This window comes from Phlebotomus papatasi, chromosome 3 (genome assembly GCF_024763615.1).
Source record: "Phlebotomus papatasi isolate M1 chromosome 3, Ppap_2.1, whole genome shotgun sequence".
NCBI lineage: Eukaryota > Metazoa > Arthropoda > Insecta > Diptera > Psychodidae > Phlebotomus > Phlebotomus papatasi.
The window spans coordinates 11,862,718-11,877,207 of record NC_077224.1 but is presented as its reverse complement, the minus strand read 5'-3'; the positions used below and the strand labels follow the sequence as shown (position 1 = coordinate 11,877,207).

Genomic DNA, 14,490 nt, shown 5'->3' with positions numbered 1-14,490 from the left:
GATATCTAGCGGGAAAATAGAGCTGAATCTTTTCTAGAAATTTCGCAGATAAAATTGATTTTATGTCCCGCCCAGTAGTAATATTTGCCACGCCCCCTTAAGAAGTTGTCTTAATCTTTTCCACGCCTTCTTTAAAAATTAGAGTTGGAAGTTTGAATATTCTCTATTACAAACAAAATCCTTGGTTAACTGTCCTTTTCTGCCTCTATTGACAGAGAATTTCACCATTTAAACTCTGTATAGAAGAGAAATAGACCACGCCCCTTAAGAAGTTGCATTAATCTTTGTTACGCATTTATAAATATTACAGTTAAAAATCTGAATGTTCTCAATTTAGAACAAAATCTTCGATAAACCAACCTTTTTATGTTTTAATTTTCAGAGGATTTGGCGTTTCAAACTCCGCCTAGAAGAGAAATTGGCCACGCCTCTTTCGAATTTGCAGTAATTTTTGTCACGTCTTCTTTAAAATTGACAGTTCAAAAACATAAATATTCTTTATTTCAAACAAAATCTTTACTGAACTATTTTTATTTGCCTTTAACTTTAAAGAATTTTACTTTTTAAACTCCGCCTGGAACAGTAACGACCACGCCCCTGCAGAATTTGCATATATATTTGCTAGAGGTCCCTTTTGGAGTATACATTTTTTCCACACCCCCAACCCCCATTTTTCATATAAAGTTTCAAACGAGTTTTCTTGTCCAAAACTCGAAATTCTAGACTCCTAGAAATACTGACCACGCCCCTAAAGGCATTTATTACAACAAAACATTTTTTATAAAGTTTTTTTTAATAAAAATTTCTGGTAGAAATTTCTTCGTTAGTTGCGTAAATATATTTTCCGCTGTTTTTTTTTTTTTTTTTTTTTTTTTTTTTTTTTTTTTTTCAAGAAAAGGGGTCTCATATCCTCTCCTTCAACAACAATTGACCACGCCCATTTCGAAATGTGCAGTATTTCGCATTAATAATTTTCAGAACTTAGTAAATGAGGCGGGCCCTGCATACTCTGTAAAATAATATCTGAAATTAGGTATTTTCCTGAGATAGCCAAAAAAAGAGAACCGAATGTTCAAAGTTCTGGTAAGATCGAAATCGCACATTTTGGGGATCCTACCTTACGGAATTCTGACCGGAACCCCTTTTTATGGAACATTAAAGCATTTTTTTTTTATAAAATACTGTTGATTTTTTTTACTTTTGTATTTTAAAGGTCGTTGTTGTCTTTCTGATTCGTTCGTAATGTATTTTTAAAACCTGGTCCGTAAAAATTAGCCACGCCCCTTTTAGAACTTTTATTTAAAAAAGGAAGGTATTATAATGCTCTTACTTGTCTTTATGAGGAGTATTTCTTGCAGAAACTTATTTTAACAAAATATTGAGCATTTTTCATACGTTACTGATTAGCAAGAATTGGGAATTACGGTTAAACTTTGTCATATACAGCAAATGGGCGTGGTTTCAGTAAAGACTCCTTTTGCCCAACGCTCAACGATTTTGTGTTTTTTACAGTTTATTTGTAATTTTGTTCTCAATTTTAATACAGATTTCTGGTAAAAGACGTGACCTCTCTAGGGGACTGCGGTTAAACTTTGTCATTTGCAGGAAGTGGGCGTGGTTTCACTTAAACCTTTTTTCCCAAAACTCAACAATTTTATTTTATTTTTTTCGCAGTTCACTCAAAAATTAATTTGTCGGAAGGTTTAGCACAGATTTATGGTAAAAGACGTGACCTTTCCAGGAGATTTCGGTTAAATTTTGTCATATACATCAAGTGGGCGTGGTTTCATTGAAGACATCTTTTGCTTAAAAAACAATATAAAATTTGGAGTTCTAGTACATACTTCTGGGGTAAGGGGCGCTGGCTTTCCAAGAAATTTATGTGAAGGCAGTAATATACAGGAAGTGGGCGTGGTTTCAGTAAAAACTCCTTTTGCACAACGTTCAACGATTTTACATATTTTTTTCACAGTTCTTCCAATAGTTTTTCGCAGTTCTAGTACGGATCTTTCCGCAGTTCTGGTGAAAGGCGTGGCCTGTCTTCTAGAGGGGCGTGGCCTATTTTTGTAATCACACATTTTCTAAGTTACGAATGGGACTAATTGACGAAGAAACAGTCTATATTCACGCTAAATATTGAAAAGCAAAGAAAAGTCGCACAAAATGAAGGAAAGTCAATTTTCTATTACTGACCAATGTGCTCAAAAAAAATTAAAAGACCATGATAGAGGATTTCTGGGTGATTTCTGTGTTGGGCACAAATTTTTAAGACAAACGAAAAAAAAGTAAATAAAACCAGGAAATCCAATCTCTCTCTAGAGACAATTTCCTGACACAATGATAGGGAAAAGTGATAAGACAGCAGCGCGAAAGAAGAAAAACGTAAATTGACAAGAAATTGTTAGTGAAATGAGAATGATAGGACGGTTAAAAAAAAAGCAAAGGAGAATGTCAACAATTCGTTATTACTATTGACTCTATTTTTTTTTCTTTCTTACATCAGATAATTTTTTTTTTCTTTGTGGGGAACTGACAATGAATAGAGAACTTATGCATAGAATCTTCCATCCACAAACACTAAAGACACATCAAAACACGAATTTTTAAGTCAGAACAAAAAGGGAATTAGAACAACTTCTATTCTTAAGGGATTTTTAGGATAACAGAAAAAAATAAAATGTTGTTCTTCACCGCGCCAAAAAAAGAAGCAAAAGGATAGGGAAGTATTCCGTGGAAAAGGATAGATAATTCCTCGTTCCATTTGACCAAAATATATTTAGATAGAGAGGATTAGAATATCTCGTTCACTGGCAGTTGTTTTAGGACGTAAACATTAAAAAGAGTGAAAAAAATTGTTACTGTTGCAAATGCTTTTTGTCGAATTTACTCTGCAATTTTCACCTCAATCCAGAGATTTTAATCTTTCGGAGATTATTTCATAAGTACACTGTGAAAAATCACATGAAAGATTCCTCAGGATTGACGTAAAAAATTGATGTTGCAAGATATCAAAAAATATGTGAAGAAAGTCATGAAAAAAAAACGTAGCAAAAATAGAATTTAGTGATCGTAAAGAAAAAGAAAAAAATACACTTAATAATAATAATGAATTTACAAATTCTTCGAGAGACAAGAAAAAAAAACTTGAACAGTGATTGTCAATTAAATATTTTACACGCAATCGTCTTCTTTCCAAAAAAAATCTGTCGACACTTTGGTGTTCTAAAGTCACTTAGCAGACTTTAATGCAGAAAGTAACTAACATTAAAAAAATAAATGGAGTTCTTGCCAATTGATGGTCAAAGTAATGCAAAAAAATATATGCCGGAATTGAAAACACGCAACTTATTCACTTCTGCATACGTTCTAAACTCTTCCAGAGCTCGTAAAATTGCGAGTTTTTATTTTTTCGAATTTATGGATTGTGCAAAAAATATAGCATTCTCTTTTCTTGTTATTTTTGGAATTAGGTGCTACGCATGAGGATTTTTTTTGTGGAGAGAATAGTCTGTCTCGCTTACTCTTAGGGGTTTTGAAGAAGAAGTGAGTCTTGGAACTGTAAAATACCTTTTTTATTTATTTTCTTTTTAAGGAATTCATTCAAAATGCACGAAAACTTCGAAATTTTCACAGAAAAAAATGTTGAAAAAAATGTTTTCATTCGGACGGGGTCGAGATTTGATCTCGAAGCAGTTTGAATGCGACTTTTTCACTTTGCTGAAATAGCATAATATCAATTTTTGATAGTTGAAGTGCACATGGCAATTGGTTAAGATCAGTGGCAAAGACAATCAGAGCCGGTGCCCTCATAGCTCAGTGGTTGGAGCATTCGCCTAGACAGCGAAATGCCCCCAGTTCAAGCCTGGGTGGAGGCACAATTTTTTACTCCCTCTACTTGGATGAAATTTGGGCAATTGGGCATCACTCATTCTGATTCTCCCAAAAACTCTTCAAATTATATACCAAGCGAACAGAAGTCTGTTGAAAATGCTCACAATCAATTTTTTCAAGCGCCTGGCAAATTGGCCTTTTTATATGTAGCTATTTGAAGCCAATTCCTAAATTGATCTCGAACTCAGCTCACAGTGCTCCAAGGAAAAAAAATTATTTAAACACAAATTTAGTATATTTATCTCTCCATACGGAAAGGTATCTTATAATACGGAAAAACTTCTCACTTTTTAAATATTTAACATAACGATCACGAGTGCAGAAAAATTCCCATACGCATTTGTATGTGAAAGTGAGAAATTGGCTTCAACTTTGAAGACCACTCGCCGAGGACAAGAATTTTTTAAAAATATTTTTTCGCATGAAAATTACATTCGATGTGCATCGAAAACTTGACGGAAAATACTTAAAAAAAAAAGAAATTTCAGAACTTCGTCGAGATTTGATCTCTAGCACTTGAAGTGAAAATTTGTTACATTTTTATATCCATCAGCGGTATTTGTGTAAACTTATAGTTCCTCTTTGAAAAAAAAATTGTAACGTAAATTAATTATTTAAATATTTTCTCCTTTTTAAATATTTAAAATTTCTCTAAACAAAATTTGTAACTTGTGGAATTAAAAAAAAATAACAAACAAATCATTAGGAAAATATTCAAAAATCTGCTGCTAAGGGAAATCAAACATTATTTTGCTGAAAAAAAGAGAAATAGTAGCAACTCCACCGAGATTTGATCTATAGCTTTTGGATTAAGAATTTTTTACTACTGATTCATTAGCAATTCATGAACAATTGGCTGCTATGGAAAACTGAACTTGCGATTTCGCTTAATTAAAAAAAAAGAATTAAAATGTCTGAACAGAATCGGGATTTGATCCTCAGCAATTGGAGTGCGAGTTTATTTGTTTAGATCCATCAGCGTCATATGTAATTATTAAGCTTCCCATGCAGCAAATGATCTCAAAATATTCTTTCAGTTCCTTTAATAAGAACTACATTAATAACAAATCGAAGACTTTAAGAAATTAATGGTAGAAAAAAGAAAATTTTGTTGGAACTGCCTCGAGATTTGAACTCTATCACTTTGAGTATGAGGTTTTTATTTTACATTGATCAACGGCGTTTATATCGATGATTACTGCTTCATTTTTTTTCAAAACCTTTACAACCATTATTTTTTTTTTGCTAGCTACGAGACATTTCTCTAAACAAAATTTGTTACTTAAAAAAAAAAACAAATTATAAGCAAAATATTCAAATATCTGCTGCTGAGGAAAGTCAAACATAATTTTGTTAAAAAAAAAGAGAAATAGTAGCAACTCCACGGAGATTTGATCTCTAGCTTTTGGATTAAGATTTTTTTTAATAAATTCATAAGCAATTCATGAACAATTGTAGAAAATTCCGATACAGCAAATGACTTCAGGATTTCTTGTAGCTTTTTTAAGAACTATGTTCAAGATAATTCGAAATCTTGAAGGAAATAATGGTAAAAAAAGACGAAATTGTTAGGACTGCATCGAGATTTGATCTCTTGCACTTTGCATTTTGAACGTTAAATTTAAATTTATTTTTCAAGTGAGAACGTGAAGTTTCCTTTGTCAAAAACTAATGCCATAAACTAATTTTTTGCACTTCTGAAATTTTTTCCTTAATAAGATATATACTTTTTGAAAATTTTTCTACCAAACCTATTTTCTGAGTAGTAGAGGAAAGTGGGGCACCTTTGAAATTCAGATTTTTCACCTATTTTTAAGTAAAATTGAGCCTTATCATGATATAATTTAGATGCACAAACAGATTGAGAAGCTAAATTACATTATGATATGGCTCATTTCCACTTAAACATATGGGAAAAATACCAATTTCAAAGGTGCCCTCGGTGCCCTACTTTCAAAGGTGCCCCACTTCCCCCTAAACCGACGCGACGGTGGGGTTTTTATGCTGCTATTTCAGGACAATATTGTCGTTCCGGTAAGCGTCGATGAGGTGGTTTAATCCAAAATTAGTGTATTTTAATTTTGGATTAAACCACCTCACCGATATTCACAAAAAGGACAATGTTGTCCTGAAATAGCAGAATAATCAAATTTAAGCAAAATTTTTAAATTTCCACTCCTGAGGGAAGTCAAGCATAGAATTTTGCTAAAAAAAAAAAGAAATATTTGGAACTGGACCGAGATTTGATCTTGAACATTTTGAGCGCGACTTCAATGCATGAGAGTGAGCGAGATAGAAGATTTCTACCAAACAGAAAAAAATCATGCGGAGCCCATAACATTCAAATGAACTGATCTCTTGGCCTACGATAAAATAAAAAAAGTTAATGTGAGAAAAATAATCAATTTTTTGACTAGCATTTCAAAAAAAAATGACTGGATTTAGTAATTAGAAAGAGAGAAAAAATCATAAAAGTTTAGTGCTGTTGACGACGAAAAATGATTATGAAATGATGACAAAACTCCAAGAAAAAAAATCTCTTTTCCAAACTGAAACTAAATGAAAAATAAAAGATTGAAACTGTTTAGCTCTTAGACTTTTAAAACTGATGATAACTGATATGAGAATATTGATAACAACTGCCTCCTTAAAAAAAACATAACATATTGAATAACATTTATTAAGAATCACAACTGTTGGCATTTTTATCAGACTTTTTTTATTTGTATCGTGATTAAGAAAAATTAAATGTGGTCGAGTTATCTTCTTTAGATATTTAGGAGAAGAAATAACCGCATGCTATTGGACAAGTGAAAAAAAAGAAAATGTCGCAAAAAATTAGACATTAGATCTTTAAAGAAAAAAAACTGTGTGTCTGTGTTGCATCCTAGTCATATCCCTTTAAAAAAAACGGTCTTGTAATGAATTTTGTGTCGTTTATCTTTCCTTGTCCCTTTTTGCATTATTGAATTTGTAGGATGAAACTTTACTGACACCTTTTCGTTGAATGTCCTATCAGGGGAATTGACAATTCTCACCATTTCTCACAGTGTAAAATATCCCTCAAAAAAATTAAAAAAAAAAACTGTCAGAAATGTCCTTAATTTTTCACAAATATCAGAAAAGAAAAGTTAAATAGAAACAAGAAAGATAAAAAAATAACAATCAATTTTTGATAAAAATGAAACGTAGAAGCAAATGAACAAAAAAAAAGGTTTTATTTTTGATACTTCATTGAGGTGAGAGAAGTAATTTAAAAAAAAAGGTGAAAAAGAGGTGACGAAATTGCGCGCACTTAAAAAATTAAGTATAAGGATAACATTGTTACTGTTGAAGAAATTATATCCCAAAATTATGGACATTGACTTAAGGAGTAATCGTGTAAATAGTTGACAAGTAATTAATCGCCCACAGAAAGACTTAAAAAAATCAATTGTTATTCTATATATGAAATTTTTCGGCACACAATCTTTCGACACCCTTTTCATAGTGATCTTTTCAAATTTTCTATTTTGGGTTTATTTTTTTTAAATATTTGAATATTTTTTTTAGAAGAGAAATCCCGGAATGAAGATAAAAATGATAAGAAAGTTACCCGGTGGTCAATGCACACCTTACATGATGGCTTATAAAGGCATGACATGAAAGCGCTTAATCGACTGCTGTCATTGTGACAGGTTATAAATGTCAAGCTGACTGAAAACTTGACTCTCTGCCCGCCAAATAATTTCGTCAGATATCTTGAAGATTTCCGCAGAAAATATCTACATTTCTGCGGAAAATCTGTCGTCAGAAATTTTTGCAGATTTTCTGACGAATCCTGGTGCACACTCTGACGAATTTCTGTAGATATTTTGCCGATTTTCTGTAGATTTTTCTACATTCCAGACTTTCCAGACAGCTGCGTCAGAAAAGATGGAATATTTTTCACTTAAGTTCGCAAAATTCAATAGAGTTATTCTTGGTGATATCACAGTGTTTATATAAAATGAGAAATTCTGCGACGCCGTGTTCTAAGTAGAGAATAGTAACGTGAAAACTTTAAACAGAGTGTCAACCTAAATTTCGTGTTTGTATCATTTCATGGGCAGTTTTTAAAAAATTAGTATTTTTGTCTTGAATTCTTTTTACTCATCTAAAATGTTTAATCGGTAATGCTTGTCAAGCAGAGCATCCCATTTTCTTTGTAACTTCTACAGTTTCTTGATAATAAGTCAACAATATTTTTGTTGAGACAATAGAGACTATGCAGATTTCTTTTGCAGAAATTCTGCCGAGAATCTGCAGATTTTCGGAAGAATTTCTGCCGAAAATCTGCAGATTTTCTGACAGAAATTCTGCCGTAAATCTACAGAATTTCTCTAAATGTACTAGAATATACCGTTACAATTCATAAAACCTCAGAGTAAAATCGGCAGGTAGAGAAATGATTTGACGGGTGTATTTGGAAAGTGAGAATGAATTTTCTTTTACAAGATCCATAGTATTCCAATCTTACTTTTAGTGTGAAAATTCGCTCCTGTCTATTAAAAATTCAACATCAATATTTCCGGAAATGCTTAAAAAACAACCAAGCAATTCATTTCCTTCCGGATTTTAATTTGTCTTGAGAATGTCTATATTTCCAAGAAAATTGCGTATCAATTTAATTTGATCGGGAAATCATTGTGTCCGTTATCGGCTTGGCTTTAGCGACTACCTTCCGAAAACAAATCTGGAATATCCAACGAAAATTCTACTACTAATATTATTAATCGTTTCGAGATACTTCTTCCGTGCTCCTGAAGTTGTTTTGGGCAGAGGAAACGCATTTAATGACGTTGTATCACAGTGAAAATGCCTTTTTCTGACATTCTGTTCCTTTGCACCGGGCGGGACTCGAACTCACAACTGTGAGAGTCAAGCCAGAGATCTTACCGCCCAAGACCCAACGGTCTGGCCTATTGCGCCACTGAGATCCCCAATAACGTCTACTGAATTAGTTTTGAAGATAATTGGTTTATAAACTAACCTCAAATTCAATATCAGAAACAGATGTCTGAGATTTATTCTTTATGGGAAAATTCTTTAATCTTTATGGGAAATATGAAGATAAAACTCCCTCCGGTTGCGTCAGGGTTGTTTGTCCTTTCAGGACAGGAAAAATACGGATATTTTTGCCAAAGCTTTCGGCACTACAACGCGCCTTCCTTAGTGGTAAAAATCGTGATGTCTCTGAAATTTGTTTCTTCTAACTCCTCCGCTCCTAATAACCGGTTAACAATTTATTGAAGACTTCTGGCCAAAAGTTGAATCTTTTTGTTCTGACTACTTTTACTCTGCGCGAAATTCGTTCTACGGCCGATTTCTTCAAAAGAAATCTGCGCGTCTTTTGGCGCGTTTTTTTTTCGATCCCGAAAATATGCATAATCCCGGGACTGAGTGTAGTTTCTTGGGAATTCGATGTACATAACCGAGTCAGCTCAGCTGCTTCGCCCGGATGGAGACAGCAATGTCGGGTTGTCTATATAGTTGCATTCCGAGTCAAAAATTTTCATGGAAATTGCTATGAAGTCTGAACTAGTTTTATTAAATGCCTTTTTTTAAGGTTAGAAAAGTGAATAATAGAATGATTGTACAGAATTGCTGAACAGAGCACTTAAAGAAAATCCGTCGCTTTGGAGATTCGAACCCTCGTCACATCCATGTGAGAATTGCTAAATGTGACCAGTAGGGGAATTCTGTAATTTTCGTAGCATTATCACGCGTGAGTTCGAAACCTGACAATGCCATTCGAGCTTTTTTTGTCATATCATATGAGTTCGAAAATACAATTCATTGAATTTTTAATGAAATCCCTTTACTTGATGATTTTATGAAAATACAGTACGTCTTGGTTGATTTATTTAACAAAATTCATTGTCATTTGAATTGCCAGAAATCTCAAATATGTGACTTCTAACAATGCCACGTCAGCTGAAATGGAAATTTCATGGCTACAGAATCGAATTTTCGAAAAAGATCTTCTTCTTCTTCTTCTATTTTATGTAAGGCTGTCGGACTCACTCGGGTCCATATAGCCAGAAAAAGCTCTTCTAAGATTCGAACCCAATTTGTCATGGCATTGCCAGAGCGCTACAGAATTCCCCTCCAGAGCACCAACTGTCAAAGTGCTCTGTTGCATTTGCAGTTGAGAAAGCATTCATGCTCAGCCGGGTTACAAGTGTAAGTTATGCATAGCTCACTGGGGAATACCACTAACAAATCAAACTTAAAAAAAGGTATTTTTTGTGAGATAAATTGACGTCCATTAGCAATAAAATCCCATATTTATTTACTCAATAATGTTACTTTTTTCCATTAAAACACCTCAAAATATAAATTCACAGAACAAAAGAGTCAATTTCCGTGTTGATAAATTGATGAAAATTGAAACTATTTATCATCACTCTCCAATTGATAAAAATTTTTGTTTGAAAAGGGAGATTTTTGGTGACAGGCAGGTGACCCTTTTTCAAATTGATTTTGAGAGATTAAGCGCGTGATTCAATTTTCATCAATTGAACCCGGGTTCACACAATGAATTTATTACAAAATTAAATTATGGAAAACAATGGAAAATGATTTTGGCACTGTGAAAATCATCTCGTTTGACCTTAATTGATTGGCCGGAGGGGCGGGGGGGGGGATGAGAGAAAGGGAGGAAAAATTGAAAAAACACACAAAATATTGGTATTGTGGTCTGTTTATTTTCCAATTTTCCCATCAGTTATCGTTGTTTTATCGACGCATTTAATATTTTTTTGTTTTTTTATAGTACATTTTTTTGTGAACCTATTAAAGTGGAGGTAAAAAAAATATGAAGTAATAAAAGACTGCGCTATTTGAGACTAAAAAAAATACAATTTTTATTGACGTAAAAGGGGGAAGTAAAAAAAAATGAAAAGTATATTTAAAAATGATGAAAAAATATGACAAAATCCCAGTTTAGTTTTATTGTGTAAAAAAAAATAAAGAAATAATTAAAGAAACATGGTAAATTAACATTGAAATGCTTAAAATGTGTTAAAAATAGAAAGTTACTGATTAATAAATAAAACGATGCTGTAAAAATAAATATAAATTTAATTAATCAAAATGCAATTTGTGTTGCTTCCAATTGTGACAATTTTCTTAAATTAATCACGTGCACACTGATACCCAAGAAAACTCGTAGCATCTTCCCAAATTTCTCGCCATCGTATTCTCGAAAAAAAAAAGAAAGTAGAATTTAGAAATGAAAAACTTTTTTAAAACATTTTAGAATTTAATTGTTCTAACCCTATTTCTGACACCAAATCTTTTAAAGGTACACCTCGGGTCAAATGCAGGAGGGAAAGTGTATTTAAAAAATAAATAAATAAAGAAATATTCTTATTGAAAAGAAAAAAATGTGATGAAAAAAATAAAACATTATGAAAAAAAACTCGTGACATTAAAAGGGAAGTGTGTTAAGGGATTTTTACGTAGAAATTTTTTGCTTCTTGTTGCAGAACTTATAGGCCGTGTAGAGAACTTTTTCACCAAAAAAACTAAAAATAATAATAATATCCTCACACTTTAGACCACTTTATGAATGAACTCTTAAAAAAAAAACACTCCAAGAAGGAATTTTTTCTTGATTTTTCCTCAGAAAATATTGAAAAAATAAAGTGTGAAGGCGACTTGACTAAAAAAAAAAGCATTTTTTCCAAAAAAAAGTGAAATACGGGACTCAAATTTTTACTCACAATATTTTTATATTTAAAAAGAATTAAAAAAAATAATGGAATGAGAAAAGCTAATAATTAACTATAAGGGTTATTGAGAGAATTTAAAAAAAAATAGCAAGAGTAGTGTAAATAATTTATTAATTTTTTAAAGAAACTTTTTAAAACCTTTTTTTCATATTTTTCTTTTTTTTAAATTAAAAAATAAACATTTTATCAAATTGCATTTTGACCTGGAAGATGCGGAAGATATGGCAGAGTAAACTTGAGAAAAAAAACCTGTGTGTAAATTGCTTGACTTATGAATTTAAGAATATAAACAATACTAAAAAAAATAATACTGTATTTTAAATGATCAATTTTTGCATGATGCGCGATGTAGAGTGAAAAAAAAACTAAGTGTTGTGTATAATCTTAATAAATCATACATTAATCATTGCTAAACTTTAAAAAAAAGCAAAAGACTTGAGTCGCGGAAAATCTACACAAGAAAGTGTTGAAAAGTCCAATGAAAAAGAAAAGAAAGCTTTTATTTAGAAAATATTTATTCTGTTTCCCAAAAACTTGCCAATATTTCATTTTCTATTGATAATTTTTCCAAGAGAGTTTTTTATAAAAAAAATAAATTAAAATAAAAAATAAAATTTGTTTCCTCTATCCATGTTCCAGAGACAGAAAAAATAACTAAATAAGAAAAAAAAAATGCTAAAAAAGAAGCAAAAAAGTGTTAAAAATTTTTCATTTTATTGCAAATTTTTAAAGACAAAGAGAATGAGAAAAAAAACAATAAATGATAATGCTAAAACAATAATATCGAAACATATCGAAAGATTTATTAAGTTTTAAAAAATTCTCCTTGAGATAAGAAAAAAAAATGATGTCTTAAAAAATATTGAATACAAGTTGAACATTTTTCAAATCGTTAATCAGTTTTTCAGTTCATTTCTTTGTAATTTAGAATTCAGGAAGAATGCAAAAAAGAAAATCTGAGGAAACAGTACGTCAGATAGAGAGGGGAACAGATGAAGAAAAATTTTTAACTTGGAAGGGTATTTTTCTTACGTTCAGTAGTGACTTTTCGAAGTTCGAAAGGTATTCGAAAGGATTTTCGAAGTTCCTACAAATTGTGAAAAGAGAGTTTAATGCACTAACGGATCTTAGAAAAGAGGTAATTTCTAGAAATTCAAAAGGTATTCGAAAAGATTTTCGAAGACGTAACAGGTTATTGAAAGAGACGCATATGCACTTGGCGCTAGAACTATGGTAAAATTTCAAGCAGATTTTTGAAAAGACCGGTGTTTTTTCGAAGTTAGAAAAATAGACAAAAGGATTTTCGATGATCTAATAGATTAGAAAAAGTGAAGTACATGTACTTGCTGCTGGAAAAGACTTTCTAGGAAATTTTCGAACAGAACGGTAATTTTTCGAAGTTCGAAAACTATTCGAAAAGACATTCGGATATTTAAAAGACAATTGAAGTGAAGTTTACGTATACTTGTCGTTTGAGTGGAATTTCAATTACTTTTTTGTATAAAACTATTTGAAAAGGAATTGCTTCTGATTTATTCGAAGACCTACAAATGATGAAAGTGAACTTTGTTGCTTGATTCATGATAGAATTTCGAACAGTTTTTTTCGAACAAAGCAGATCCATAAACATATTTCGATTTATTCTAAGATCTACAAATGATAAAAGTGTACGTACTTACCGCTTGATTCATGATGGAATTTCGAATTATTTTTCGAATAAACAAATTGTTTTAGATTTATTCGAAGATCTAGAGATTATGAAAGTGGACATACTTACCGCTTGATTAATGAGAGATCATTGGAACGGATTTTCGAACAAAAGAGTACTAAAACATTTTTTTCCTAATTCGAAGATCTAACAGATCATGAAAGTAAAGTTTACGCACGTGCCGCTTGATTAATGATAGAACTGCTAAAAGATTTTCGAACAAAACAGCTCTGAAACCATCTAAAACGAATTATTTTTGATTTATTCAAAGATCTTACAGATTACGAAAGAGAAATTCCAGTATTTGCGACTTGGGTCGTAGTAGAATTTTGTAACATATTTTTGAACAAAACAGCTCCAAAATAGACTGTTCCGAGTTTTATGGCAAATCAGAAAGGAGCTATTAGGAAAACCGTTGGATGTTCGAAAATTCAAATAACTAAGGGACAAAAAAGTTTCGATTTTTTCCATGAAAAGTAGTAATAACTCGTTATAAGAAGAAAATCTCAGAAGGTTTGGAGAATGATCGTATTTGCCACTTGAGAATTTTTTTTAATTGTGAGAGATACTGGAATTCTCTCAATTTCGAAAGATCGGAGAAGGAAAAAATTTACTTCATTTTTTCTTTGATATTCAAATATATTTTTTACTTAGAAAGTCTTAAATGGCTGATTCTGGAATTTAATTGAAAGCTTCTATAGTATGTTCGAATGAATTTTCGAATAATATTTCAATTTCGAAATTACCATTTAAACTTACACGTGTATCAAATATTCAAAGAGGGTTTCAAATTAGTGTTCGAAAGCCTTTCTTTTGTTGGTTATTCGAATATATCTTTTCGAAATAATCAAATAGGTCTTGAGAAATATCAAGGAAATTCGGGGATGTTGATCAAGGCGTCAAATGTCAAATTTACCTTAAATTTCTCTTGATATTCGAATTGATTTTCGAATTAAAAAGTCTTTAATGGCTGATTTTCGCAGTTCGAACTTCTCATAGGGGATGCTTAACAAGTGTCAAATGGTAGATTCACCCTTTGTTTCATCTAATTAAAAGTTTTTATTGGATGTTCGAATAGATTTTCGAACAACTTTTTAAAAAAGATTAAAATTTCGAATACATTTTCAATTGCGA

At 31.6% G+C, this 14,490-nt stretch overlaps 1 protein-coding gene across 1 annotated transcript in view; it reads left to right on the top strand.

The window, feature by feature from the left end:
• LOC129807749 (brain tumor protein) overlaps positions 1 to 14,490 on the top strand; it is a 132,075-nt gene that overhangs the window by 75,920 nt on the left and 41,665 nt on the right. The window lies entirely within an intron of this gene.